Source organism: Haemaphysalis longicornis, unplaced genomic scaffold (genome assembly GCF_048455015.1).
Source record: "Haemaphysalis longicornis isolate Haplotype H1 unplaced genomic scaffold, Haemaphysalis longicornis Haplotype H1 scaffold_5, whole genome shotgun sequence".
Lineage (NCBI taxonomy): Eukaryota > Metazoa > Arthropoda > Arachnida > Ixodida > Ixodidae > Haemaphysalis > Haemaphysalis longicornis.
Genome location: NW_027526385.1, coordinates 65,983,145 through 66,009,891, shown reverse-complemented (window position 1 = coordinate 66,009,891; position 26,747 = coordinate 65,983,145).

Here is a 26,747-nt window from a genome sequence, read left to right as displayed (position 1 = left end):
TTAAAAGGAGAATGCACTTAGGCCTTCTCCCTCTCTGGGTGGGGTTCGTCGCGGAGGAACGGAAGAAGGAGCCGGGCACGTAGTGCGTTGCGCAGGCCAGCGTATCGACTCGGGCAGCACAGCGTCGGCCCTTTCCAGTCCATCGCCGTTTCCCCGGCTGATTGTTTTCGTACCTGTTGCTTCGTGAGAGCCGGTGCTGCCCGGGCGAGACTTTCAGTATCGATTTTGATCCCGTCCATTTCCCCCTTTTGTTTTTGTCGCTCTCTGCCTCCCTCTCCCTTCGTTCTCCAGTCCGCGGACAGCGGAAATGCAGCGAGTACGACACGCTGCCCCGCACAAACAGTGCAAGTGCTTTGGCGAGCGTCGCGGGATTTATGAATGCCGCGTACAAACACCGGTCCGTCGTTGCGCAAGAAAATATACGCGCACATAATGCCTTCTCAGCACGCCGGAAGGTGGGAATGCTGGGCCGGCACTTTATTTCGCAATACGTATACGCCTGGCTGCTGGGGAACGAAGACAAGGCTACGCGTGGTTTTTGTCCATTAAGAGATAATGCAACTTCATTTAAATTGTAAGGGCACTAGCATTTGGTAACTCATTCAGCTCAGTTCCAGGCAAGAAATGCTGCTTTTTTAACCAAAAAAAAAATGCCGGAATTATTGAAAAATCCTGAGCCATTCCCCTTTGCGAAGGCGGATGACGGGCGTATCTTTTTAGCCCACGACGAAAATGTGCAACAGAATTGAGGTGAAAGGTATGAGAAAATTTTATTTCCCTTGAGCGTTACCGGCGGTCACCCTTATGAAAGACAGATAGACAAACACGACGGTCTTCCGCCGGGCCTGCCACGTACATGTCTCTCTTCTCTCTCCCGCTAACCTCGCACGTTCTTATCCTGCCGTCTCGCCCCTAACGCAAAAAACACAGGGGTAGTTTGCTCAACTCAATTCAATTTTCCCCTGTTCGAATTCTCGCGCCATCTTCTTAGATATTTTGTTACTTTTGAACAGGCAACACTGCCGCGAAGGAATGCAGCAAGCGATTTTGGTATCTTGAGGTCAAAACTGTTTTTTCAAGGTGTATTTTTTTATTTGCGTTCGCAAAAATTAAGCAGTCGTGTATATTTAATTGAAAGAACATCGCCATACCCCTCATCTATTTCGGTTTCTATCAAAAATGCCTAATATATTTTTTTATTTTTTCCAAACAATGTTGACAATTAGGAAGTGTGTTTCTTGATTTCGGGGTTTGAAAAAGCTTTGCCTATATAAACCTCTCGTTCAAGTATGTGATTAACTTTTAGCCGGAGGGCTGACTCGAGAGATAGAGCCTCAGGCAGACCAAAATTTCCGCGTTCAGGCAGCGCAAGTAAGACTATCATCTTCAAAAAAAAATTGCCGGGAATTTAGGTGTGCTGACAGGCTTTCAAGGCAAAAGTCGGCCATTATAAAAGCCTTGTCCGCTACATTGTGCTTGCGTCTCTTTCTTCACTCTTATTTCCTCGTCTTTTTGACGCGAAATACTACTACAGGGAAACTGACTTTTTACTATAATGTTTAAACCGCCGCTGCAACGCAGGCGATGAGGCGCTCCGTAGTGGAGGGCTCCGGATTAATTCTGACCACCTGGGGTCTTTAAAGGGCGCCGAAATTTCGAACACAGGGGCATGTTCGCTTTTCTTATAGGCAGCCTGGCCGCAATTCACGCGGAAGCGTCCAAACACTCTGAGCTCTCTTCCGCATCTACCTGTTTTACTTCCATGCCGTCAAGTTCACCTGTCACGACACGCGCAGCAGGCTATTTCTTGTTACCTCCATGGCAGCATACCGAGTCAGCGCAGCGGTAACGCGCTTGGCGACTGCTGTGCAGGCCTGGGTTCTGATCATTCACTTTTATTTGTTTACATTTTATTTATTTTCTCTTTGCAGCATATGCCGTTTTGGCACCACTCGTGTTTACGCCGGCGACGACGTTCCCACTTCACGTTTTATGGGCCCTGAGTCTTCATGAGCCACCTTAAAGGGGTCCTGAAATACCTTCCGCCGATGCATGGATGTACTTGTAACGAAATAAAGTAATGTATTAGCAAACTCCTCCCGCAAGAATTTTGTTAAAGCGATGAGTATTAGCTCAGAAATCGTAAATCGAAAACTGCGCATTATCGTCCCGCCGCGTTTCGTACTCCTTTCAATTTATTATTCGCTGTTGACGGCGCGCCAGCACTCCCTGCCATGATGCTGCGCTCGTCAGCGGTGACGTACTTCCGCTATTACGCTCCTCTGACTGCCGTCTGCTACAGGCAAGCTTTGTTGACACCATCAATCCCGCACTCCGCTCAAGGCTGGAAAAGCGAACGAAAAATCTGGCCGCATGTGTGCGGCGGCCTGGCCTTGCCCTTTCGCGGTGTACGTAGATGCAGTTGCTATCGGCGGCACGTGACTTTTTATCGGCGGCGAACTCGCAGTTGCACGGGGAGGATCGTGCGCTCGTTCCCACTGATGCACCGACACGGTTTATCCAAAAATCGCCGTATCAGATGTGGCCCCGCTGGTGCCAGGTGTTATTTTGCGGCGGTGGTAATTCCTGCCGTCGACATGTGAAAAAGACATTTTAAACCGATACACAACCCGTGCGCAAAACGCTTCAATCATGTGACCAGTTCAGTTTGGGGCGACGCGTGGCGGAGAGCGGCAACGTTGGCAAAACATGCTCCGCCGCGGGTCGGAGCTTTCTAGCGCTGGAGCGAGCGCTATTTCTTTAACAATCTCAAACATCGGTTGCCTTGGCAACAAGGTACAAACCGCTCTAGAAGTCAGCTACGGTTGCGAGATCCCGGTTAAGCTCGGGGCCCCACCTCGTGACATGTGGGCACTGCAGGCGTACCACTCACTCCCATTGGGAAGTGCGAGATGCTTTTCACATTACAGGAGGCGATGGTGTGTGTGTTGTGGATGCCTTTGTTTCGCGATGCAATGCGACGTTGTGCTTCTGCGGGTGGATAGTGCTTCCCATGGTCTGGATTATCTTTCTCGAGCGACGCACGACTCAACCTCGCATGTGGTATGTGCAGTGTGCGTGGCTAAAATCCATCTCGGCTTGTGCGCCAGAGTTCAGTGACGTGCTGTTCGTCGCCGTACCGCGCGCGAGGTGAGTGCCGAATTTACGACGGGCAGGAGGAGGCAACCCATCGTCTGTCAATCGCGGTTCAGACTTGCAACGCATGTTGTGACGTTGTGTTCGTTCGAAACGCATCGCTGCATTGTTTGAGATTGAATAAAATGTATGCGTCAAACCCGGACATCCGGCTAAGGGCGTTCTCTGCGGTTGCACGAAAGAAGTGCCACGGGGCTTCAACGCTTTCTTTGTGGAACGTACTCAGGTAAGAGAATATCCATGTCGTGTTATGGCCGTGTTGCCTTAAATACAAACGGTTAAGCGTTTGTTTACACTTGTTTAGTTTGTTGTAAAATGTCCAACCACTACAGCACTCCGCTGGCAGATCAGCCGGCGAGCCGACGCTGAACAGACGACTCATCTCTTTGCCGGAAGTGCGTGGAAATAGCAGGATGTCTATTTCACGACGAACATCTGGGAATCGATGACGTAGACATGTGAAGATGGCGGCGTCCAAAAACACGAAGGGAAGGGTGAGAAAAAAGTGACAATTTTGCAACAAAAGTGTGAGCTATCCGCTGGGCGTAAAAGAGTACCGTAAAAACCCGCGTATAATACGAGATTTTTTTCCAAATTTTACTATGTAAAATTTGTGCCTCTTATTATATGTGGATCTCAAAGTTTTCAGCCGAAATTTTGCACTTTCGGTTTCAGCGGAGGGTGCGCCATCTTGCGGTGGAGTTAGCTGGCTGCTGCTTCTATCAGCCGGCGCCATTTTGATTGTTTTGACCACGCGAAGGATCGGCACGCTCACCGCAAGTCTATCGATTGATTGATTGTAGGGTTTAACGCGCCGATGCAACGCAGGCGATGAGGCGCACCGTAGTGGAGGGCTCCGGATTAATTTTGACCACCTGGGGATCTTTAACGTGCGCCGAAATCTCGTACGCACGGGCGTTTTTGCTTTTCGCCTCCATCAGAAAAGCGGCCGCCGCGGCCGGGAATCGAACCCGCGACCTCGTGCTCAGCCCGCAAGTCTATCACGATGTCGGGTGCACGAAGGCAGTATTCGGCTGCAATTAACAGAAAAGTTATTTCATGTGCCGAGACCATCAGGAATTGCGCCGCAGGACCGCAGTTCGGCGTCACCGAAGGCAGCATTCGCGGGTGGAGAAAGCAACTGGTGCTTGACGGGATAAAATCTGTATGGTGTCGGTGTCCTGGAGCACTGTTGGGGGTTCCCGTCAGTGCTCGTGTTGGACGCCTTTCGCTGCCACCTGGCCGATTCCGTGAAGAAGTTGTTGCGTGAACGCCGCACCGAACTCATTGTCATTCCAGGAGGAATGACATCCCAGCTGCAACCGCTAGACGTTTGCATATCAACAAGCCTTTCAAAGACTGCATCAGGTCCTGCTACCAACAGTGGATGAGGTCAGGAGACCCGTAAGTGACAGCTACCGGATGGCTGACGCGGGCTTCTCCAGCGGTGCTTTGTGGCTGGATCGCGGATGCGTGGGCCAGCATCCCAGAGGAGCTCGTCAGTCACTCTTTTAAGAAATGCGGCATCCCGAACGCCCTACATGGCACTGAGGACCACTTTCTGTGGGAAAATATTTCCGAATAGGCGACTTCAGGAGACAGCGGCAGCGAACCTGACGATGACTGAACAGACGTCGGGAGACAGTGCCAGCGAAAAGTGACAATGAGTTAAAGGTAACTTCAGTGCAAATAAATGTTTTCTGTGCTCTTTACCTCGCATTATATGCGGATGAATTTTTTTTTCTGATTTTGATGTCCCCGAATTACACCTCGTATTATACGCGGGTTTTTACGGTAATACTTGGCACAGATGACGTTGACGACCCAATCTAACGATTGCGCTAGTTCATTTAGTGTGCTCAAAACTCCTTTCAGGGCCCCTTTAATAAAAGTCCTGACTCTTCCGCCGAAAAGGACATTTCGACGTATCATAGCTTCCAGCGTTTTTGGGGAGCTTGTCATTTCTTTCGTCGTGCCCTTAGAGTTGAGGGATACAGAAGGCTGTCAGAGTGACTAGACCCCTAAAAAATTCGGCCACCTTCGCAAATTGGATGTGAAGACGAGGAAACAGAGGAGCTGGTGGTGTGCCCTAACTTTAACTTGGCTTTTCTTCGGTCGGCCCATCTTATCGGTAGATCTGACACTGACACCGCCAAGCGCACGCCGTCTCTCTCAATCAGGAGAATACCTGCACGTGAGAGCTTACGTCATCGCTAGGCTCAGCCAATCCCCGACGCGCGCTTCCCCACCCGAACATCTGCGCTGCCACGCGCACTCCCCACGCCTGCTCGTCGGTTCCTTGCTTCCTCGCCACTTCCCCTCACACTTATTGGCCTAGCATTTTCCTCCTCTCCACTTTGCTCCGGCGGGACCTGAGCTACGCCAGGCACGGATTATACACAGCCAGAGTTTCTCAAAGCTCTTCTGGTCACGAAACTCCGGTCGCAGTTTGATACAAGGACAAAAGCTGCTGCGAAGGTCGCCGAAGGCCCGCGCCACCCGAGCACAAGGCGCACCACTGAAGCTGCTACCCTTTCAAGGCAGTTGTTAACAGTGCAGAAAGTAGTGTGCTGTTACTGAAATTAAGTTTGTTTTTGTAGTGTAGAAGGCAATTACCGCATTTGTGCTTGCGAGGCACGGGTGCGTCCTGGTCGGAGGGGTTACGCTCGGTGCAAGGTAAATCCTGGGGCCAGAGAAAATCACGCCGCGGCGCAAGAGGTGTAATCTCCAAGGTAGGCACTGAGTTTCCGATTCGTTTGTCTCCACGACGGCAGAGGTAGGTGACGAGGGTCTGACAGCTTGTTTTGTTACGCGCGCGCCGTGTTGACAAATGCGACAATTTCTTCGGCGTTTGGCAAAATTTCTGCGCGCGTCGTGTGAACGATACTTTAGGGGCACCGCCGAGGGCCGATGTCCAGCGATCAGAGTTACTTTAAGTTGGCCCGTTTTATTCTGGCTGAACTTGTTCCTTGATGTTTATGAATGCGAGTGTGGATCACGTGATCATTTGTGCAAAAATATTCGGTGAATGCTGTTGTGGTCAATCAGAGACTTACAGTGGGTTATAGGCCCTCCTCACTTTGTGTTGGGACATGCCTTTGGAGGCCTGGTGTTTGTGTAATACAACTAAAGTGTTTGGTGTTTTGGGGGTTGATCGAAAGAGGGCAAATACCGAGAGACCCTTGTGAGTTAAATATGTTCAGCTAAGTGTATTAAGTGCTTCTGTTTTTTTACAAATTATGGATGTTCGTCACTTGGTAAGTTTTTTGTTGTAACCAAATGTCGTCTTCCGTAGGTTAAAAGAACCTCAGGGCCTCCACAGCCATTGTGTACGTCATCGGCGGACCGATCACGCCATTTATTTATTTATTTATTTATTTATTTATTTATTTATTTATTTATTTATTTATTTATTTATTTATTTATTTATTTATTTATTTATTTATTTATTTATTTATCAATGCGGCAGACGCACCTCTCTCTGTGGGAGTTCGCGCGCTCCTCAGGCGTCGACCGCCGAATGTAACCTTTAAACTACCCCCCCCCCCTTCCCCACTTTCCTTTATTCCCCATGCCGACCGACGTGTCCACCTTCTGCAATATAGTTTTGTTATGTTTTTGTCAACTCATTTGAGGTGCTCACCAGCAGGATTGGGCCTTCTCGGGTGATGCAGTGGGTACGTGAATATAAGGCATACGAAAAGACAACACAAGGAAGGGAAATAAATAAAAATGGGCAAAAATAAATGTGAAGATATATACAAAAGAGGAGAGTGGTCAAGGAAGGCAAAAGATTTTCTGAACAAGATCTCAGCGTTGGTGTGTAGAGAGAGAGAGAGAGAGAGAGAACGATCTTTAATGAAAACTGGCGATGTCAGCCGAGCTAAGATGCCTGGCTTGCTACGCCAGATGAATGCGATGACGATGATGATTATAATGATGAAGAGGAGTACATATGATTTTAACTAATTACAAAGCCTGATCAAGACTTGTGTCTTTGAGGTACGCCAATGAGGCTTTCGTTGCACGAGCGGCACGTTTTGAAGAATTGTGCACTAATGAGCACATAGCCTAGAAAAATTATCCCAGCCAGGTCTTTTTAATGGTTGTCAAGGTCCTTTTGCGGCGAGCCACACCTTTGCAATCATTGGTTAAAGAGGTGCCGAGGGTACCTTATGAGGGTAATTGCCGCATTAGAGCGTGCAAAGCGTGGGTGTGTCATGGTCGGTGGGCTTACGCTCGATGCGGCATCATCGTGGGGCCTGAAATGAGTAGGTACAGGCGCGCCGCGGCCGCCAGAGAAGTTGTACCGTACAAGGTACGCAGTGCGGTTCAAATTCGATACGGGTTCACAGTGTCACCACGACGGCGAATACATGTGAGAGGGACTGACAGCTCTTTTTGTGATGCCAGAACCCCTCAATGCTTTTGTGGGACTCTGGTAATGCACACGCCGTGTTGATAAAGGCGGTAATTTTGTCGCCGCTGAGCGTAATTCCGGCGCGCGTCGTAGGAACAATACTTCGGAAAGGGCGCCCGAGGGTCAATGACCAGCGCTCATAGTTGCTATAAGTCGGTTATCTAAAAGTTGCGGCCCACTAATTCTTTGAAACTGCAAAAACAGCCTGCCGATGCCACCAGATTCCGTGGGAGCATAGCTTAGTCGACGCAGCTCGGAGGTCTCGTCTGCCCCCTCCGTGCTCCCAGCGCCCACCGCGCGGCGGCTGGGGCCACATAGTAGCCTGCTCCCATAACGTTACGGCGGAGTTTCGTTAACAGAAAAGCATTGAGGGACGACTCTGATACAGCTGAAGGTTAAACAGCTGGGCCGTTAAAACGGCATTTTCATCCATGAAAAGGACGGCTGCGGTGCTTTACTGTCTCCACTATTAGAACAAAACAATGAGCATACACGTACGTAGTGCGGTCATTATTGGAGAGAGAGAGAGAGAGAACAACTTTATTGAGCCACACAAAATTGCGGCGACTACATGCGGGATGGGGTGGTTCCCTCTTCACGGAACTCATATGCTTCCTCGGCTGCCTGGCCCCTGGAGATCAGGACGAGCTGGTCTTTGAAGGAGGGGCTGATTAGCAAGGTCTCCCATCGCTCTTTAAGGGTTGTGGGATAGAACACTGCATGGGCCCTGGCCGGCCCGATGGCCCGGGCCCGACCCAGCCCGCTGGCCGGGCCGAGCCGCCCGAAATCGATTATCGGAGGGCCGAGCTCGGACTTGAATTCATAGGCCCGGCCGTTAATAGTTCCGACGTGAAGTGTAGAAAAGAGCATAAAAATGAATATTCTGAGTTTACTTTTACGCGCTTCTTGATGTTAGTTGTACACATTGTTATAAAAACGTGTTATGCTAGGCCTGATAGTCGCTATACGTTAATTTTAATGGCATTTCATGTACTGCATCAAGTTTTTATATTTTAGTGTATAACATATCAAAGATACGGTTACAAGGAATGCCCTAGCGGGGGGGGGATTAATTATTACACACTGGAGCTGTGCATCTATGTCTATGTACGTGGGTCTTAGATTTCGAACCAATTTAAATGATGCTGCCGTGGCTGGAAATCAAACTCACGTGCTAGAGAAGCGCCACCGCTTAACAACCACTGCAGGGAGAATATTTCAACGGACGCACATACTCGTGGATTCAGATGGGGAGCAAGAAATTTCAGCAATACCAACTTGTGACCGAGACAACCACGTGAAGTTGCCAAGAGTCTCGTCATCAAAGGTGATGGTGTCTCTCGTCTAAGAATACGAGCTATTATTACGCCGATGTGGTGTGAACTGCAGACGGTGTCAGCTAAACTACGTTCACTTTTAAACCCTTATTTTTTGCGTTTCAATTCATGACGCGCTTGTCCAGACTAGATGCTCCGTCTACTAAGACACTGGACCAAATATAATAAACAAATTTTCTTCAGCGTCTAAGACCGGGCATGCATGGTCACACACACGTGGGCCCTCTCTAGGCTCAAGAATAAATGACCGGGCCCGGGCCTGGCCTGGGCTTGAGACGACGAGAACGGCACAGGCCCGGGCTAGGCTTACTTATGAACACCCGGGCCTGGGCCGGGCCCGGGCTCGGTGTTACGGGCCCGGGTCGGGCTCCGGCTTCACAAAGCGGGCTCGGGCCGGGCTGGGGCCTTAAATTCAGACCCGTGCAGTTCTCTAGTGTTGAAATTGTGGTGGAGGGTTGGGTAAGGGGTGGGGGAATGGTCTTGGTGAAATTGCACTCGCCGATGACGTGCCGGAGCATGCCGGATTGCCCACAGAAGCTACACTCTTTCTCGTATCTCTCAGGGTACATTCTGTTTTGGAGATAGGGGTGCGGGAAGGATCCTGCTTGTATTTGCCTAAAGATTGTTTGCTGCGCTCTGCTGAGCGTTTTGTGCGGTTCAGGGTACCGCCGTCTGCCTTCCCTGTAGTGGCTCGTGATGTCCTTGTAAGTCGTTATGGCCTGCGGCTCGTGCTCGTCTGCCCCGTGTTCAAGTTATCGGACGAGCTGGTGTGGGAGTTCGTTGCCCTCCAGCCCTGAGTGAGCCGGTGTCCATATCAGTTCGACTTCCTGCTCGGGTATTCGGCGTATTCCTGCCTCTAGTATTCTGAGTGCCGTCAGAGACACCTGCCTTTTTCTATAGCTACGATACGCTTTCTGCGAGTCCGTGATTATTTTGGTCACGTTAGGCAGCGTGAGCGCCAAGGCTATTGCCGCCTGGAAATTGATGTGAAGATTGCGGCTGCATAAAATGACATATATTTAGGCTCTACGAAACATACATTCGTTTTGAAAATTGATTACGCGTAAAACTAAAATCACCAATGTAATTTGAACCCTTATACAAAATCAGACATAAACTGCGTTGAAGGAATTCAAAATGAACGAATCCCTCGTCATAACGAAAACTATTTGTTCGAAGTGTCCATGGTTTCCATTGCAGCGTATTGAGTGACAAATCATCCTCTCATTTAGCGTAGTATCGCTTATAACGAAGACAGTTTCCTGCCCCGAAAACTGCGTTATAAATAAGGTTAACTCAAGTTTATCGGATTCATTTATCACGCGGACAGCAGGCATGTTTCAATTACGGAACTTTTCAACCGACCAGCACTTCCCTCGGTAGAGACATCTCAGAAGCTTCATCAGTTAACATGTGTTTAACATCGTTAACGATCTCTCCGAAATCGATTCTCACATTTTATCATGTATACGTAACAAACACGCTAAGATAATTCAGACATGCAGCAATAAAACAAACGCTGTTGAGTTTAACCTTTTTTTTTAAACTGGAACTTCAACGCACTGTCCCCGGAATTAATGCCCAAGAATCCTTCCGTTACGGGTAAGATATGTCCACGGTTAAAACGAATGGTTAACTCTGCCAATATCCAGTGACGAGAGTATGTCACCATTTACGGGGAGCCCGCCTAGAAAATAGCCCTGTGCATAACCTTCGGTGGGATGATAAATCATTCCTTGGACAGCGAAAAAAAAAAGACTCAGAGAAGACACGCAGGACAAGGAGCATCGCCTTGCCCTGTTGACGTCTCGTCTGCGTTTTTTAAAATAAAACAGACCGTTAACTCTGCTGATCTCCGTTGACGAGATTATAGCACCGTTAAAATTGCACGCGCAGGTAACGAACCATTAAATCTGATAATTACCACTGACGAGAGGTGGCCGTCCGAGGCGCGTTTTTCGCCTGCAACAGCGGAGAGGATCAGTCCGAGCCTTGAGTTAAAAAACAAACCGTAGAAATATTTATGCAACGGAAAGTAAGATACATCACGTGCACGAATGCATTAGCGCGTGCTTCGGGCGTTTTCTTGTCGTATGTGAGTGCCTAGCTGAAAAAGAAAAGAAACCAGAGATAGTTTTACACGACGCCTGCCGAAGTTATCGCATGCCATCAAGTCCAGAGTGATTCTGACCGACGGTATTAAACTTCATGTAAGTTTAAACTGTATTGCTTTTCTGTATGTCGACATAGACACCTGTAACCCTCAGAAAAATCAATACGTAGGATTTGAAGTTCCTGCTTATAGCAGCGCTAAAATTGCGCAAATAGTATTACACAGATGCATTAGCTTCCTTGGTGAGATGTTGCGTTGTCTACCTGATACAAAGGTTATCAATCAATCAATCAATCAATCAATCAATCAATCAATCAATCAATCAATCAATCAATCAATCAATCAATCAATCAATCAATCAATCAATCAATCAATCAATCAATCAATCAACCTTTGCAAACTTCGCTTCAAACGCTGCTCTACAAGTGACTGCTGGCATACAGGAGGAGGAAAACAACTATTCAAATGCAACGTTAAGCGTCGAGAGTGTGCCAGGCCAGGTTTACCGACGCCATCGGGTCCGTGAGCTGGTCCGAGGATAGCCAATTCCGCCATCTTGAAGCAGGAGGGTGTGGAAAATATAAGGACTGAATTGCAACAGGGCAGGAGAAATAATGTGTTCTAAACTATAGCGTATGGTTTAGGAGATTTCGGCGTGCTCGGGACTGTCGGATATGGTAACGAAAGAAACGGGCAGCTGTAAGGAGGGTGTTTAAGTGTATGCGTCGAAGAATTCGCAGTTGTGTGGTGGTTAAATATTTGTCTTCAACAAAGAGTGTAGGGATAGTTTCTGTGATGTTCTCATAGCGAAGATATATTTCTTTTTCGCAGGGGAGAGAAATGTCCCACTTGGGTGGATAAGGCCACAAAACACCCATCTTACCGATCGCTACATGAAGCGCACCCGTCAGTCCAGATCGTCCCCACAGGTATAGAAACATCAAGGCGCACACATTAACCACTTTAGTACGACACGCCATTTCTACGCTGCAACATTTTTGGACATTTCCGTTCATTACCCCTTTCAGAACTCTTCTCGACCTTGGCTTAACTTTCAGGAGCTTTTCTTGTGAGTGAAGCTCCGTCAGTCCACGGTGCAGAAGTTCGCTCTTAAGAAGGGCCTTGGGAATTTGTGTACAAGCAGCTCAAAAAGGATGTTATGTTCGCCAGCCCCATCATTTTTACAGAAAAACAGGCGTCTTTGTTCAATTTTGTGTTCGTTAAGAATGCTGCAAAGACGAGAAACTCCAGCTAATGGCAATGTCGGGAATGACAGCTAACCTGTCTAAGCGCCAACGATGAGAACCATATCTATATTCGAAATATCTCTTTCATCCACTGCGTACGTACACAAGTGACGGGGAACTCTTGAAAAGAAATTCACTTCGGTGGGCGACTCGTGGTTTGGGGCAGCGAGTCGCAACAATAAACCATCCTGTAAGATTCTGCGCTCACTGAAATGTACGGTGAAAACAATTTTTAAACACGCAGTCGAGGCTTGGTGGGTAGACTAGGAACATTGACCCACGAAAAAAAGGAAAAAAAAAAACAGCAGACCGATCAAGCGTTCCTCGTTCACGATAAAAGACGAAAAAAAAACGATCAACCTCATAAGTGAGGACCGAATGCAGCGCAAGCCGGTGCAACGACGTCGAAGAGAACTAAAAAAGCTACACAAACAAAAATAAATCTCGCGCTCAGGGATAGCCGAGCATGACCAGGTCGTTATCTATAAAGCCGGCAGTGGTCTGGGCACGGGATGTCTTCGTGGTACGTGTACTCCTTAACGACTACCTTCGCCATCTAATGGGCTCCTTGAACTTTACGAAAAGTTTCAGAGGGCATGAGCAGAGGCCGCACGTTCACAGGATAACTTCGTTTCTTAAAGGTAGTTGGAACTTGAGCAACTGTGGCATCGTTAAATCTTGCATAAAAGTAAATGTGGTACAGTAGGCCGAATATAGCGTGCTGTCAACAACGCAACCATTTAGGGAAATAAAAAAGTTGTCCCTTCATCCGTTGCACCCGGTGTATAAGCCAAGAAAGGTTCTTTATGTGGCTAAGACAGCATTTGTTTAATTAGAACTTGCGTGGCTGGCTATAACCAGCATGGGAGCACGCTGATATCCAGGGACTTAGCGAGAAATTTGAAGTGCCAGCGATTGAAATGTAGGAGTGCGCCTCTGTGCCTGTGCGTGCGTGCACGCGTATATATATATATATATATATATATATATATATATATATATATATATATTCCCCGAACCACCACGCGTTGTCTACCGGCGTAATAAGAATTTAGGTGACTTTCTTACTAACTCTCGTATCAACCGACCGGCAACTACTGGCTGCATGCCCTGCAATAAGCCCCGATGTAAAGTATGCCCACACATGACCACTACACAGCGCGCCACCAGCACGGCTTCAGACTACTACGTAAATATAAAAGGTAACTTTAACTGTGACTCCGCTAATGTCGTATATCTTCTAGAGTGCACTGTTTGTAAGCAACAATATATCGGCCAAACTGAAACGCCCTTCCGAATACGTTTCAATAATCACCGCTCTCATGCAAAAAGCTGCCCTTATTTGCCCCTGTCAAGACATGTGAACAGTCCCGGGCATGCATTTGAACATCTTAGAGCAACGATTTTAGAATCCGCCTTCAAAACGCACCACGACCGCGAGGTTCGGGAATCTTATCTCATTTATAAGTTTGGGTCAGCCACGCTAGGAATTAATGAAAGTTACGGAAAACTAACCTGCTTATCCCTCGATTAAAATTAGCGGCTTCATAATTTTTATAACTATGTTCATTATTCCTACCCTCGAGTTTGCCATCAGAATTCGCAGAAACTCTCCTAATACAGCAGCTTTATTAGCCTAATGCGGCTCAACAATGCCATTTGTCCTGGGGAGGGAGGCCTCGTTCCCACCATCACTTAAGAATGTTTAACTCTTTGGGATCTATTCATGTTTAACCTTTTGTGACCCTACCTATTTCCTGTTCATTTGCTAGCTTCTGTGAAATGCTCTTTTGTGCCCCCTATCTATTCTCTTGACCCGCGGGGGGGCACACCCATCTTCGCTTCCCCCCGAACCAGTCTCAGCAGTCACTGAATACCTCAGTGTATACTCTTCCCTTTCTTCTCAAACCGCGGTTGTACAGTTTCCCCCATTGTCTGAACTAGCAGCCCGCGCGGTATACGTTGACCCGTCATGGTGCAACCTTGAACGCTGCATTGTTAACACGACCCCTTTTTCTCTCTCTCGCTCCCCCCCCCCCTTTTTATTTTTCTTGTTTGTTTGTTGATGTTGTAACATAGGCATAGCCTGACTGTATGCACACTCCCCATTTCCGAAACATTTTCCGCTATTTCTCACAGTTTTATGCAAAACCTATATAAGAAATGTGTTCAAAATGTTTGTGATCTATTCATGTTTGTGATCTCTTTGGGATCTATTCATGTTTAACCTTTTGTGACCCTACCTATTTCCTGTTCATTTGCTAGCTTCTGTGAAATGCTCTTTTGTGCCCCCTATCTATTCTCTTGACCCGCGGGGGGCACACCCATCTTCGCTTCCCCCCGAACCAGTCTCAGCAGTCACTGAATACCTCAGTGTATACTCTTCCCTTTCTTTTCAAACCGCGGTTTTTCCAGTTTCCCCCATTGTCTGAACTTGCAGCCCGCGCGGCATACGTTGACCCGTCATGGTGCAACCTTGAACGCTGCATTGTTAACACGACCCCTTTTTCTCTCTCTCGCTGCCCCCCCCCCTTTTTATTTATTATTTTTTTTTTCTTGTTTGTTTGTTGATGTTGTAACATAGGCGTAGCCTGACTGTATGCACACTCCCCATTTCCGAAACATTTTCCGCTCTTTCTCACAGCTTTATGCAAACCTATATAAGAAATGTGTTCAAAATGTTTGCGACACAAAATCATGTAACCTTACTCTGATGAAGGCAAGTCCCGTTGCCGCTACGTAAGTAAACATTGTTTGTTATTGTTCTGGCTGTGTATCCGACTCTTTACTTATACTATTTCTGCGCGCTTTGTGAGTTTATCTTTCTCTAGATTTATATATATATATATATATATATATATATATATATATATATATATATATATATATATATATATATATATATATATATATATATATATATATATATACTATGGTAGTTGTCCTTTTCGAGCAAGTGGCGACGCCTGCATCCTTAATAAATAAAAAAATCACGCCATATCCATGGAATGAATGATGATAAGTGGGGCGAAGCTCGAGAGGGGGAGACCATCGGTAACCGTAACTCTCCCGTGAAAGTTCGCCCATTACATCATTAAGAAACACGTAAGACTGTGTGCATACATTGTACAAATCAACTTTTATTTTCGGAGTCAAAGCTCCCAGGCCCAGACCTGGTGAAAGACCCCGCGCCATCGAGGACTACCCCGCACCTCCACCACAATTTGTCACGTAGGATGGGACACAACGGTAAAGAAAGAACTTTTGTTTAGGGCGAACTTGTGCCCGAACAAGACGAGAGGAAACGAGCAAAGGTCCTTGCGTCTCGTTCGATCTCCGAGAACGACGGCCTGCGTTCGTGGTGTGATTTCTTGCGTGATCTCCCCCTCGCAGTGCACGTGCGCTCGCGCCTCCGTTGGCGAACACAGACAAGCTCGCGCTCCCGGTGCCGAGTTTGCGCTGCCGGTTGCAGCCGGTTCTTGCGCGTGCAACGCGGCCCACTTTGCGACATCTCCGAAAGCATGCGGCGGTCACGTACCACGAGACACAAGGGATGGACAGACCCATGGCTTTAGGAGCTTCGCCCCTAAAATCATTAGAAGACCTTCTTTTTCGATGACTCTTCAGGACTGCCTACTGGAAAGAGGAACAACATTGAGACACAGAACACTGATGCGCATTTGAGAAGGCGCTGGTAAACAATTTTGCCGAAGGCGTCACTGACGACTGAAGCCTTTTTTCGTGCTCAAAAAGAAAAAAACACGCAAAGCAATAAGAATGTAGGTGAACATACCGCAACATATTCATTCCTGAGCATTGGCTATCCCTAAAAGTAGACAATGATGGCTAGTAGGATCCGTCGTTCTCTTCGAATATGTATAATTCCTTCTTGAGCGTATATTTAAAGTATTTTGCGCGTGTAGGGTATTCACAGCCAAAAGTAAAAAAATGAATAAATAAATAAAAATACAGATGGCGCAACCACCGCTGGTGTTTCTAGGGCGCTTGTGATCCTATGCTAAGAATGTGTAGGAATAAATAGGAAAGTATGATGCTGGTATGATGCTTATTGATGCTTAATGATGCCAAGAATGATGCGGTAACCTTTTTTCCTACAATGAAATTTCAAGTGAACAGGTAGAGGTAACTCAAAAGAAACCTCAACTGGTAATGATACCGACAATGGAACTTCGGGAAGTAGTGGGTGGGGGGGGGGGGGGGGGGGGGGGAGTTGTCAGCACCGCCGGAGAGGCCGGTGCACCCTCCTTGGGAAATCTCGGAACGGGCTCAGCCCCTCGATCCCCACTTGTCGGCGCCTAAGGTGTGGCTAGCAAAAAGAAAAAAAAACTGCGCCACCTGCAAAGGGTTGCGCCACCGCATATAGTGAGCTTTAACAGTAAAGCGGGCTTTCGCGCCTGCTCGAGTGTGAGCACAAGAGACATATGCGTATGCGCACCCCTTATACTATTTCAAAAGTAGCCCTTATAGCCTGTACTAGTGCTGCAAGGCCGGAGAAACAGCGGAGCTGGGGATGGACCTAACTTCTTCCACCCCCTTCCCCCCCTCCCCCCCCCCTTGGGTCCCGCTCTCAGTGTGAGGAACCGACCGGAACTGCCTCGTAAAATCCGGCTAAACTTGGCCTCACCCCTCAGCACTTGACCCAGCGAAGCAACGACATCGCCAGTCCTAACAAATCTTAGCAAAGCATAGCAAAACCTAGCAAAACTTAGCAAAACCGTGAAAACATAGGTAGACCCAGCAGCGCTGCTTCTCTAGCCTTGCACCACTGGTTCAAGCTGCCCTAATTTTGTCTTTGTATTTTGTGACTTGAATATAGTTTTCAGTGCGTTCTTTTTGTTGTTTTCACGAACTTGCACCCACGTATTTTTAAGCGAGAGAACGTAGCCTGTACAGGCTATGTATATGCGGTTCCATGAGGTATTTTTAATGTTTTCTTTTTGCTGAATAGTGCCGAAAAGTATAGAATATGAATACAGATTCAGATGTTTTGTACTGATTGTTTCGAATTGCAGTTCTATCTTTAGGCAAGGCCGATAAATCGAAGCACAGACGAAGGTAAACCGGTGTGTGGAAAGTGTTCTGACTTTTATGTTGATTTCCTAGCGGGAGCTACGATCACTGAACCTTGTTTCATGGACATTAGTGTTAAGTGTCCTTGGGATGGTGGAGCATGTTTTCGTGAACGTGTGTACTGTTCACTTTCTTTCTTCAGTAGCACGCTGTATATATCGTGCGTCCTGTTGAGCCATGCAGTATCTAACTACAGAGAGCCCTAGCTGCTACTAGATTTAATAAATTCTCTTTTGACATACAGACGGACCAAAAGTTTTGCGTTTAAGTAGCACAAGACATACCATCGTCTTAAAATATTTAGTTCGGTCAGTATATCACCTCATTTATTCGCTACTTTATTTGAATTGCAGCATTACCAAATGTGAACAGAGATCAGAGTGCACTGATGAAGTCATCTTTGACACCTGTAAAGTCTTACCAAGTGAAGAAATCGCGTAAAATATAGAATCTTGATGGAACACACAACCACCAAGTTTGGTGTGACTTGAACCAAGGCTTAGGCTAGCGGGAGAAGAAATCGTTACAAACTGTCGCGCAACAGTAGGGAGGTCAATCGCTTGCCACATCGGTTTGTCTGTCATCGCCAAGCGAACTGATTGTATTGGCTGCCTCACGCCGGATGAATCCGTCAAGTTCGGCCAAACACCGTCGTCGCCCCTATTAACGCCCGATAGCAAACAGTCTAGACATTCCTTATTACTTAGTCGCCCTTGCGTAACGCCATTAGCTCCCGTCATCCCCTGCCCTAATAAAACCGGGACATGAACTGTTGGGAAATTAAACTTTCTCTAGGAACTCGCCCTCGAGCCGAACGCCGTCGAGGACTGCCAGTGCCGGCGTTTTGTTATTGCATTTTAATTTGGTCCGGCGGCAAGCTGTGCCCCGGGTTACGTTGATGGGTTTGGCGTAATCAAAGGGAGGTAGCGGCCAGTGCATGCGTTAAGACCTTGAGAATAAACCTCAGCCAGCGGTGGACAAAAAAAAATAAGGAAGTTGAGGGGGGTTGCACAACACGGAGTTGCTCTGTTATTGTTGCCCGCACTAACGCAGGGCGGAGGAATGGGGAGATGAAGGCGGGGGAGGGGGGGGGGGCGGGGTTGGTGGCTTCTCCTCAACAGAAATCAAAAATCTTCTAGCCTTCTCTACATAACCCTGTGCCTTAGCTGAAACAACTCTAAGCCTTCGTGGCAGGAATTGGGAACATGCAGCGCCGAGATCAAATAAACCCCGCTGATGTACAGCCTACAGTGAAGGTGATGGGAAAGTTCGGAACTAATGTCTAAAGGTTGGGGTCGGTAGGCATCGATAACGCGTATATATGCCTCGGTCCAAATTCTGAGTGTAGATAAATAAACTATGAGGGGTGCACGTACCTAAAACAACAAAAGCTTATGTCGTTTCGTGCCACCGTTTATGTGGGATTTCTCGTGATTAATTAATCTCTGAACGTTGGAACGCCGTACCTAGTTTGTCGCCAAGTCCTTATTCATAGCAACACAAAATATGGTAACACTCGTCCATCCCGCCAAGTCGGAACTCGTCGATGTACTCGGGTACGAGCGAAGGCCACAGCGAGAAACTCATCCTATACTCGGTTACAACACAAGAACTGCACCACCTCATGTAGTGTATCACTCCGCCAAAGCGCCGCACCCGTGGCGTCAGTGCGCGCGCGTTTTGAAAGGGGTTTGCTATGAATGCGTGACATCATCTGCCTTGTCTCACGCAGTTTGTTTGAGGTCACTGGAGTCGTTTATAGGCATATAAAGTCCAAAAAATCACTGGAACGGCTCATGCCATGTTCAAAATATTCCCAGTAACGCCCTACTTGCGCCGCGCGGAGAAACATACGGCTTCGGTGATAAGGCACAGCGGCAACTTCCGGTGCCGTTCTAAAGTTGTCACCGAGTATAGAAGGCCCGCCACGGTGAATTACGGCGAGTCATGCAACATGGCCGCACCCACGCCGCCGCGTTGTAAACTGTCTCATATGATAACACTTATCCTCTGAGCTCAGTGTGCCTTTCCATGCTCAGAAGCATCTAAAGATTTATAAGAGTCCCGGTGATTACACGTGTTTACGCAGGTGGATAAGCCTCTAACACATGAAGCATAACCATCATTATTTTAAGGTTCGAGCAATGGTGTTAGAGAGCCTCCGTCTTGAATGTAATTAGCATTTTAACTTATACAGAGACCGATAGTACCCTGCATTTGTACTGGTGGAATTTACCGTCTCTTTTGTGAGCGGCATATCTTCGAGCAGCTGTGCTGCCCGCAGATGTGCCTTTAAAATTCTTGTAATAAAACAACAACAATGACATGGAAACAGGCGACGTTACGTATAGCCCATTCATTAGGCTACGGCTGTGAAGCCTGCAGCCGGTACTCCTTGCACTGCCTATCTGCTACATACTCTCCAACTTGGTTGTGAACTGGTCGGGACGAAATGCCTCAGCTAACCGGAGTGGTTACCCTAACCCTGTGGTTCGTTTTAAGCGAGTTCTCTTGATTGAAGTCAATGGGTGCAGTCAAATTTCCGGCTTGTTTGGCTTATCCGAGACTCCCCCGCCTCCAAGAAGACTCACGACAAGACCAAGACCCTCCGTATTCTAGACACCTCTTCATTTTACCACATATTTTAAACCACTTCCCCAAACAAGCCTAGAGCCCGCCTTGCCTCCGATAAAGGTCTTTCTTTCTCTCTCTTTCTGAAATGAGTGCAGCCCAACGAAACTTTCACCATAGAACCATCTTACTTGCACCACCTCGCAGAGATGTGTACGCAAGCAGAGAATAAATACTTCCGCTAACCAGAACTTACCGCCATCTTTTCTCGAGAGTATGTCGTAACGAAATGTTTATGGAAGTCCTCATTAAGCCTCAAGAAGGGATATAATGCAGAACATTTGCATGCGACTAGAAACGCTGTGGAGAGAAGAAAATAGGTCGTGCATGCTTACGTTCCTGCGAACCATTGGTACGAGCGCGGAAGCGTTTTGAGCGTAAGTGGGCGGCCCGGCCGTGGTGCTCCAAGTGGCGAGGACGAACGATAACGACTTCGCAGAACAGCGCGCATGCAGAACCGGAGGAGCCCTTTTCGGACGCCTTCTGTTTCAGGCCACGGAGCTTCTTAGAAATAAAACTCCTCGGGAAATTTATGTGCTTGTGTGCTTCGAAGGCGTAATACTGGCGATACTTTATCAGAAAACTTTACCATAACTTTTTTAGAGAAAACTAAAAGAAGCGAAAAAGCTTTCTCACATGAAAACTTTCGTTAAACTTGCGTCGTCTTTATCGTCAAACCTTCAAAACCCAAATCCTAAACGATGAACGAACCCATCCGGCAATGTCTCGTGCCGGATGGGTTCGATGGGATGTAAACGCATCTACGAGCAATCTAAATGTATACCGATACGTGGTTTATCGCATAAAAGTACACTAGGTACTCCGTCTTCATGACTGATGCGCGTAATAATGCATTGTAAGTATCGCTAGGGAGAGGATGTAAGATAAGGAGGCACACACGATGGCGCTACGTGCGCGTCTCTCCATCTTACGTCCTGCCTCAAACGCTACTTAACGATGTTTCAACACCAACTAGCCCAACTATAAATTTCCCGTATAATAATGATCTTATCTACAACGTTCCTATATCACTGTTTTCAAGCAGCCGTTTTGACATTACGGAAGACCGGTGTCACTCACGCGCCATGTGTCCAGATATCTTATAAGAGCTTTTCGGTCGACCAACCGGTCTATGGGGAAGTGCGTTATTTTGTTTAACACGACGCCATCGCTTTCAAAAAGAAAGCTGTCGCTTTAAAACTTCTGTACTGCTGCATAGTGTTCGCGTCTCTTTATTCGCTTTCGTTTGGTTCGTCTTTTGGCGCAAACTACTTCGACAAGCAGTCTGGCACAACTCCACGCCACAGGGTCCCTGGATGCAGAGTTACGGTGGTTTTGAAATAAAGCCACACCGCGTAAGAACGTACGATAGGAGTAGGCAGACACTAACGCTTCTCGTCCCGTCTGACGCGCTGTCTTTTTCTTTTAAAGTTTGCGCCAAACATGCAGGTTTCAACTCTTCTGAGGACCCCATGGCTGGAGGGCACATGTTCTACTCACGTGCCGTCACCTTCACCTCTTACGTGATACGACGCCAGAGGCGGACGCTCGAGGCTAACCTCTCGTTCCGCATCCTGAAACGCGCTGTGTTCCGTAATGATAACGCATTTGGATTTTATTGTGGGAACCGGCATAATGTATTTACTCTTTAAAATGTTTTCACTCATAAAATATGTTTCTACTAAAACATGTTTTTACTCTTTGCAGCGCCGGCCATTTTACGTACCGGACAAAGACAGTGCCGGCTTCTCGTCTTACGAGGCATTCAAGACTTTCGCTTAAACAACAACAACAACAAAAGACGTACTAGTTGTATGCATAATCAAGTACTGTCAGTGAGCTCAGGAATGGCGGGAAAATTAAAGATTTGGACTGGCTTCGGGCTTGGCTTGGTCTGGCTCATGGCTGTTATGGCTATGTTGCACCTGGCGACGTTTTCACAGGCGATGCAATTGCGCTTGATCATGCAAGCTTTGAGGAATAATTGGTTCTGCGAAACCATTTCCTGACCACCTTCGACCAGGTCATGGCGGCGTAAACAAAGAACCTTCCACTGATCACCACAGATTCAGCGTTTTATTTCTGAGGGTACAATGAATGCGCTTACCCGAAAGTTGCGTCTTTTTTTTATTAGGGTCATTAGCAGTTTTCGGAAGTGCCCTCGAGAACAATTAGCGTTCCCATGGGTACGAAAAGGTGCGACTGCTGTTTTCCTCACAGTTCAAGCACACGTTTTCGTGTTCCGTTTTTATTTAAAACGAAGACGTTTATAGTGGGGCCGATGGCGTACTGTGAAAAAAACTAACGCATTTCCCCGTAGATTGGTTGGTCGACCGAAGGGCTCTGTACACATCTCTGTACACACTGCGCATGCGCGAAACCAGGCTTACACTCTGTCAAAATGGTTGCTTGAAAATCGCGAAAAAGGAATCGTTGAAGATAAGAATACACTCACCGATCACGAAGAACGAGTACAATGATATACATTTATCTGGTAAACCACGCATCGCTATACATTTATATCGACCATAGATTAGTTCACTTGGTGCGAGAAAAATCGCCGCATCTGTTTGTTCTTCGTTCGCGATTTGGGTCCAACGTTGAAAGTTTGACGATTGATTGGATGCACCTTCAGAGAAGGTAATGCGCACTTTTAGCGACGATTTTAACGCACCCGCCGCGGTGGCTCAGTGGCTAAGGCGTTGCGCTGCTGAGCACAAGGTCGTGGGTTCGATTCCCGGCCACGGCGGCCGCTTTTCTGATAGAGGCGAAAAGCAAAAACGCCCGTGTGTACGAGATTTCGGCGCACGATAAAGATCCCCAGGTGGTCAAAATTAATCCGGAGCCCTCCACTACGGCGCGCCTCATCGCCTGCGTTGCGTCGGCGCGTTAAACCCCACAATCAATCAATCAAATCAACGATTTTAACGCACTTTTGACTCAGTTTTGATGTGATAAAATTTTCGCGCTTCTTTCAACTTTGCTTAGGAAGGGATGGCAAAGTTTTTATATTAAACTTTACCCGGCTCTGAATCGTCTGCGTGGATGGCATAAGTGTTCGGTGAAGTAGCGAAAAAAAGTGCACTCCGATTAGGTAACTTGAGTCGACTGAAAAGGCAGATTTTCCCGTCGTGCACACACTCACTGCTTTGCCCGTAACGTAACTAATTGTGAAAAGGTTAAAATCTAAGTTCCAGGGTTTTCGGAAGAGTCAAAGTTCGTATTAACACCCAGCCTGCTACAACGAAACAGCCATTATGTTCTTGTCCTGCTTAAAATGAACTGTTAATGCGTAGGTGTCACGTGTTACTAAGGCAGAGGCCTTAGATGTCTCACCTACTGTCACTAGATCAGATATAGAGTACCGTCACTGGTTCACGGAAGTGAGCAACGGTGGCCATTTTGGGGTTTATCAGCGTTGCCAGACTGCCGCTTCGGCGGCCTCACCGCTGACGTTGACGAGGTAATTTGTAAACAACGCTGCCAAAAACGTAATAACAAGGCATGTTCAGACACACTCGTGCTGCTAAATGCTGCGAATCGCGTTATCCTTGATTCGAGTTCGGAACGACGTAAGCCGCTCGCAGCCGCAGAGCAGGGAGGGTAAGCTTATACATCGCCTCCTGTAAAAAATACAGGAGGCGATGGCTTATACTACCACAGTTCACCGACCGAAAACGCATAAACAACAAAAAGGCCGCGCCCATGAACCGTTGCAATGTAAACAAATGTCACGTGATGCGATCTGACCAATGATCACGGCGTCGGCCAGGAACAATGGGAGAGAAGACAGCCGATATTCTGTAACCTTTTCTAGTGATGCTATTCTCACCAAACGAGAAAAGTGACCGTGGTTGTTGTCGCCGTCAACACGAATGGAGCCGGAATAGCCTCCGCTGCAGCAGGATAACAAATAAAATACATTTGGGTTCAGATAGGATTTCAACCCGGATCGTCAAGTGTGCTAAGCAGAGTGGCCAGGTCTGGCGATTTATCGCCAAACTGTGACTTTTCGAGACTCGTGGCGACGGAAATTTCAGTGTGGCTACTTGGCTACTTTCTGTCTTTGGCCCCTCGCCCAATTCGTTTATATTATTATTGGGTTAAGCCTGTTATACCTAGTGGCACAGGCTGACGCATTTATTATTTTATGTTCTTCTTACTTTGCTTCACAATATCCATCGCTCCTTTCAGCATTGGTTATTTTATATATTTCTGGGCCCTTCCGACGCCCGACTTCCCACATTAATTGCCTTACACCACCTGTCAGCGCACTTCAGCCATCGATACAAGTAAACAAACAGAACGAAACAAACTTTTAAGCAGATTAAGGAGATCTGGCAAAGTTTGAATACGTCACAACGAATCCGTAACTCAAAAAAGTCATTCATATTCATTGAATTATTTACCTAAGCCTGCATATTTTAGCTTTAGATAAACTGCTATTCTCTCGTTGGTGGGTAAATTTATATCCTAAATAAAAAACCCAGGCAGGGCTCAGCAGTTCTAGCCCAAGAAACCGAGCGCATGTGTCAGGCTAATCAGGCGTGCAGCATAGAGCTCAGTATTGCTGTAAAGAAAAAACTACAAAACGAGTATGGGAAACCACGTGATGTATGATAAGGCGCCGTTGAGCAATGGCAACCCCCAGCCCGTGTGTTGTCGTAAAGATTAGGTTTGCAACTGCCCTCGAAAAGGGAGCGGTTTTTCGTCATTTGAGGGCTAGCGCATGCGTCAGGCTAGGCAACCCAGCAGTTATCGCCCAAGACGCCGAGCGCATGCGGCACGACTTAACGTTGGCCGCCAGAGAAGCCGAGTGGAAATGAGAAACCCACAGAGAAAACCAGGAACACTTCGTACCTTTCCCTATCAGCATGTGTAGTGGTATACAACAGCTGTGCTCCCCTTTGGCAGGGCGGGATGACGTCAGTTCTTTGTGTGAACACCATAGTCAACCGCTGTCCCTTTCCGGTATGGCAGCAAGCGAATAAAATTTGTGATACGTGTTTCGACTTCTCAGAATTTCTGCATTTTTTTTCGCGAAGGCAGACAAAAAGTACTTATTAGCAACGCCTTGCTGAAAATGGCGACTTTTCTGGCTCCATTTCAAACCTTCTCTATGGGGTGGTGAATTTTTGACCACTTTCGGTTAATTTCCGGCGACATTTCCCAATGAGAACCTGGCAGCCCTGGTGCTAACCAATGCACTAACCGGGCATTGTGCCAGAAGGGAACAAGAACTAGCATGATGCGAGCCCCGCGACAGGTGCGCGCGACGCCATGTACGTAGGACAGGTGCACGGGGAGGGGAGCTACCTGTCGGAGTAATTCGCGTCAAAAAACGACGTAACGAGACCGAAGAAAGAGATGCAAGCACGGTGCATCAGGGGAGGCGTCTGTGATAATCGCTGGCTCTCGCCATTGGATCACGTAAGGAGGCTGAAATGTCGCAGAAGTTTTCTGCTCAGTTGGCATAAAATGCGCCTTCCCCGGAACTCTGTAACCACAAAGCGGGGCCGGTAGCTGTTGCCAAAAATAATGTCTTTCAAATAACAATAAAAAAGTCCCAGAGATTTCTTATTCTAACTTGACCGATTATGCTGCTTCTAAAAAAATCTCTTCTCAGCAACGCATCTGTCTGAAGTAGTGTATCCGACAATGAATTACTCTGCGTACAAACCGTCATTTTTGTAAGGCTGGCTTTCCCACAGTGAGGTGTTGCAGTGAACGCATCGAAAAAGGATGTTCACGCATTTTCGCATCATGGAAGAGGTCTCAGATGCCCCCGATTGTTTTTGCTTCTGTTTCGGCAGCGTTTTTATTTATCGTCTGTGCAATCGAACACCCTGTTTGCACTTGTTCTGCACGGAATTTTTTTCGCCGCTTTTAAACAATCCATTACGGGCCAGTTGAATAGTTGATACCGATCTTCACTCTTCACAAAATCGCCTCGTTGCATCAATTGCGTATGGTTCCAAATGCGTGACTGGCATCGGCTAGGTATTTGTTTAGATGTACAGCAGCAGCTCTGCTTTTAAAGTGGCGATGGAGACGAAATACAACCTCGCCTAGTTTTAAACACATAACCTTTGGTAACCCATTATGCTTCATTCCAACCATGTGAGGAGTTGGTTTAAACGAAAGTATGCAGTACTTATTAGAAAAACACTTAGAGACAGAGGCAAACATTTTTTGTACTGGTGAGCAGGAGGATGTTCTCAGGGCCTCTACCCAGTGAGAGGCATCCTTATTCCAAGATGTCCTGGTGCTGGTTGGCCGTCTGGGCCCGTTCCACCAGTCACCACTGGTCCGAAAGCTCGGAGCCGGCCAGCTGCTCCACCTACAGCTCATTGGTAGGGTTGGGATTTGGGGTTAGAGCAAGGGTCTGTTGGCACTCCCTTACCACTTGGTATAGGGTGCCAGCAACTGGGCCGAGGTAACAGGTCGCAGGGTGGGGTACAAAGCGTTTAGTATGGTTTTATGGGGATACGAACTGGTTTGTCGGCGTCCGAAAATGGCTTCTTCGTCGCCTGTTAGTTGTTCATGAGGTGGTGGAAAGCGACGGCGGTCGTTTTGTAGTGGGCTAAGACTTCGGTGTATGTGTGGAGTGTATGTGTATGTGTGAATGTATGTGTATATGTGTATGTGTATGTGTATGTGTATGTGTATGTGTATGTGTATGTGTATGTGTATGTGTATGTGTATGTGTATGTGTATGTGTATGTGTGAATCTCTATGTGTGGAGTGGTGCT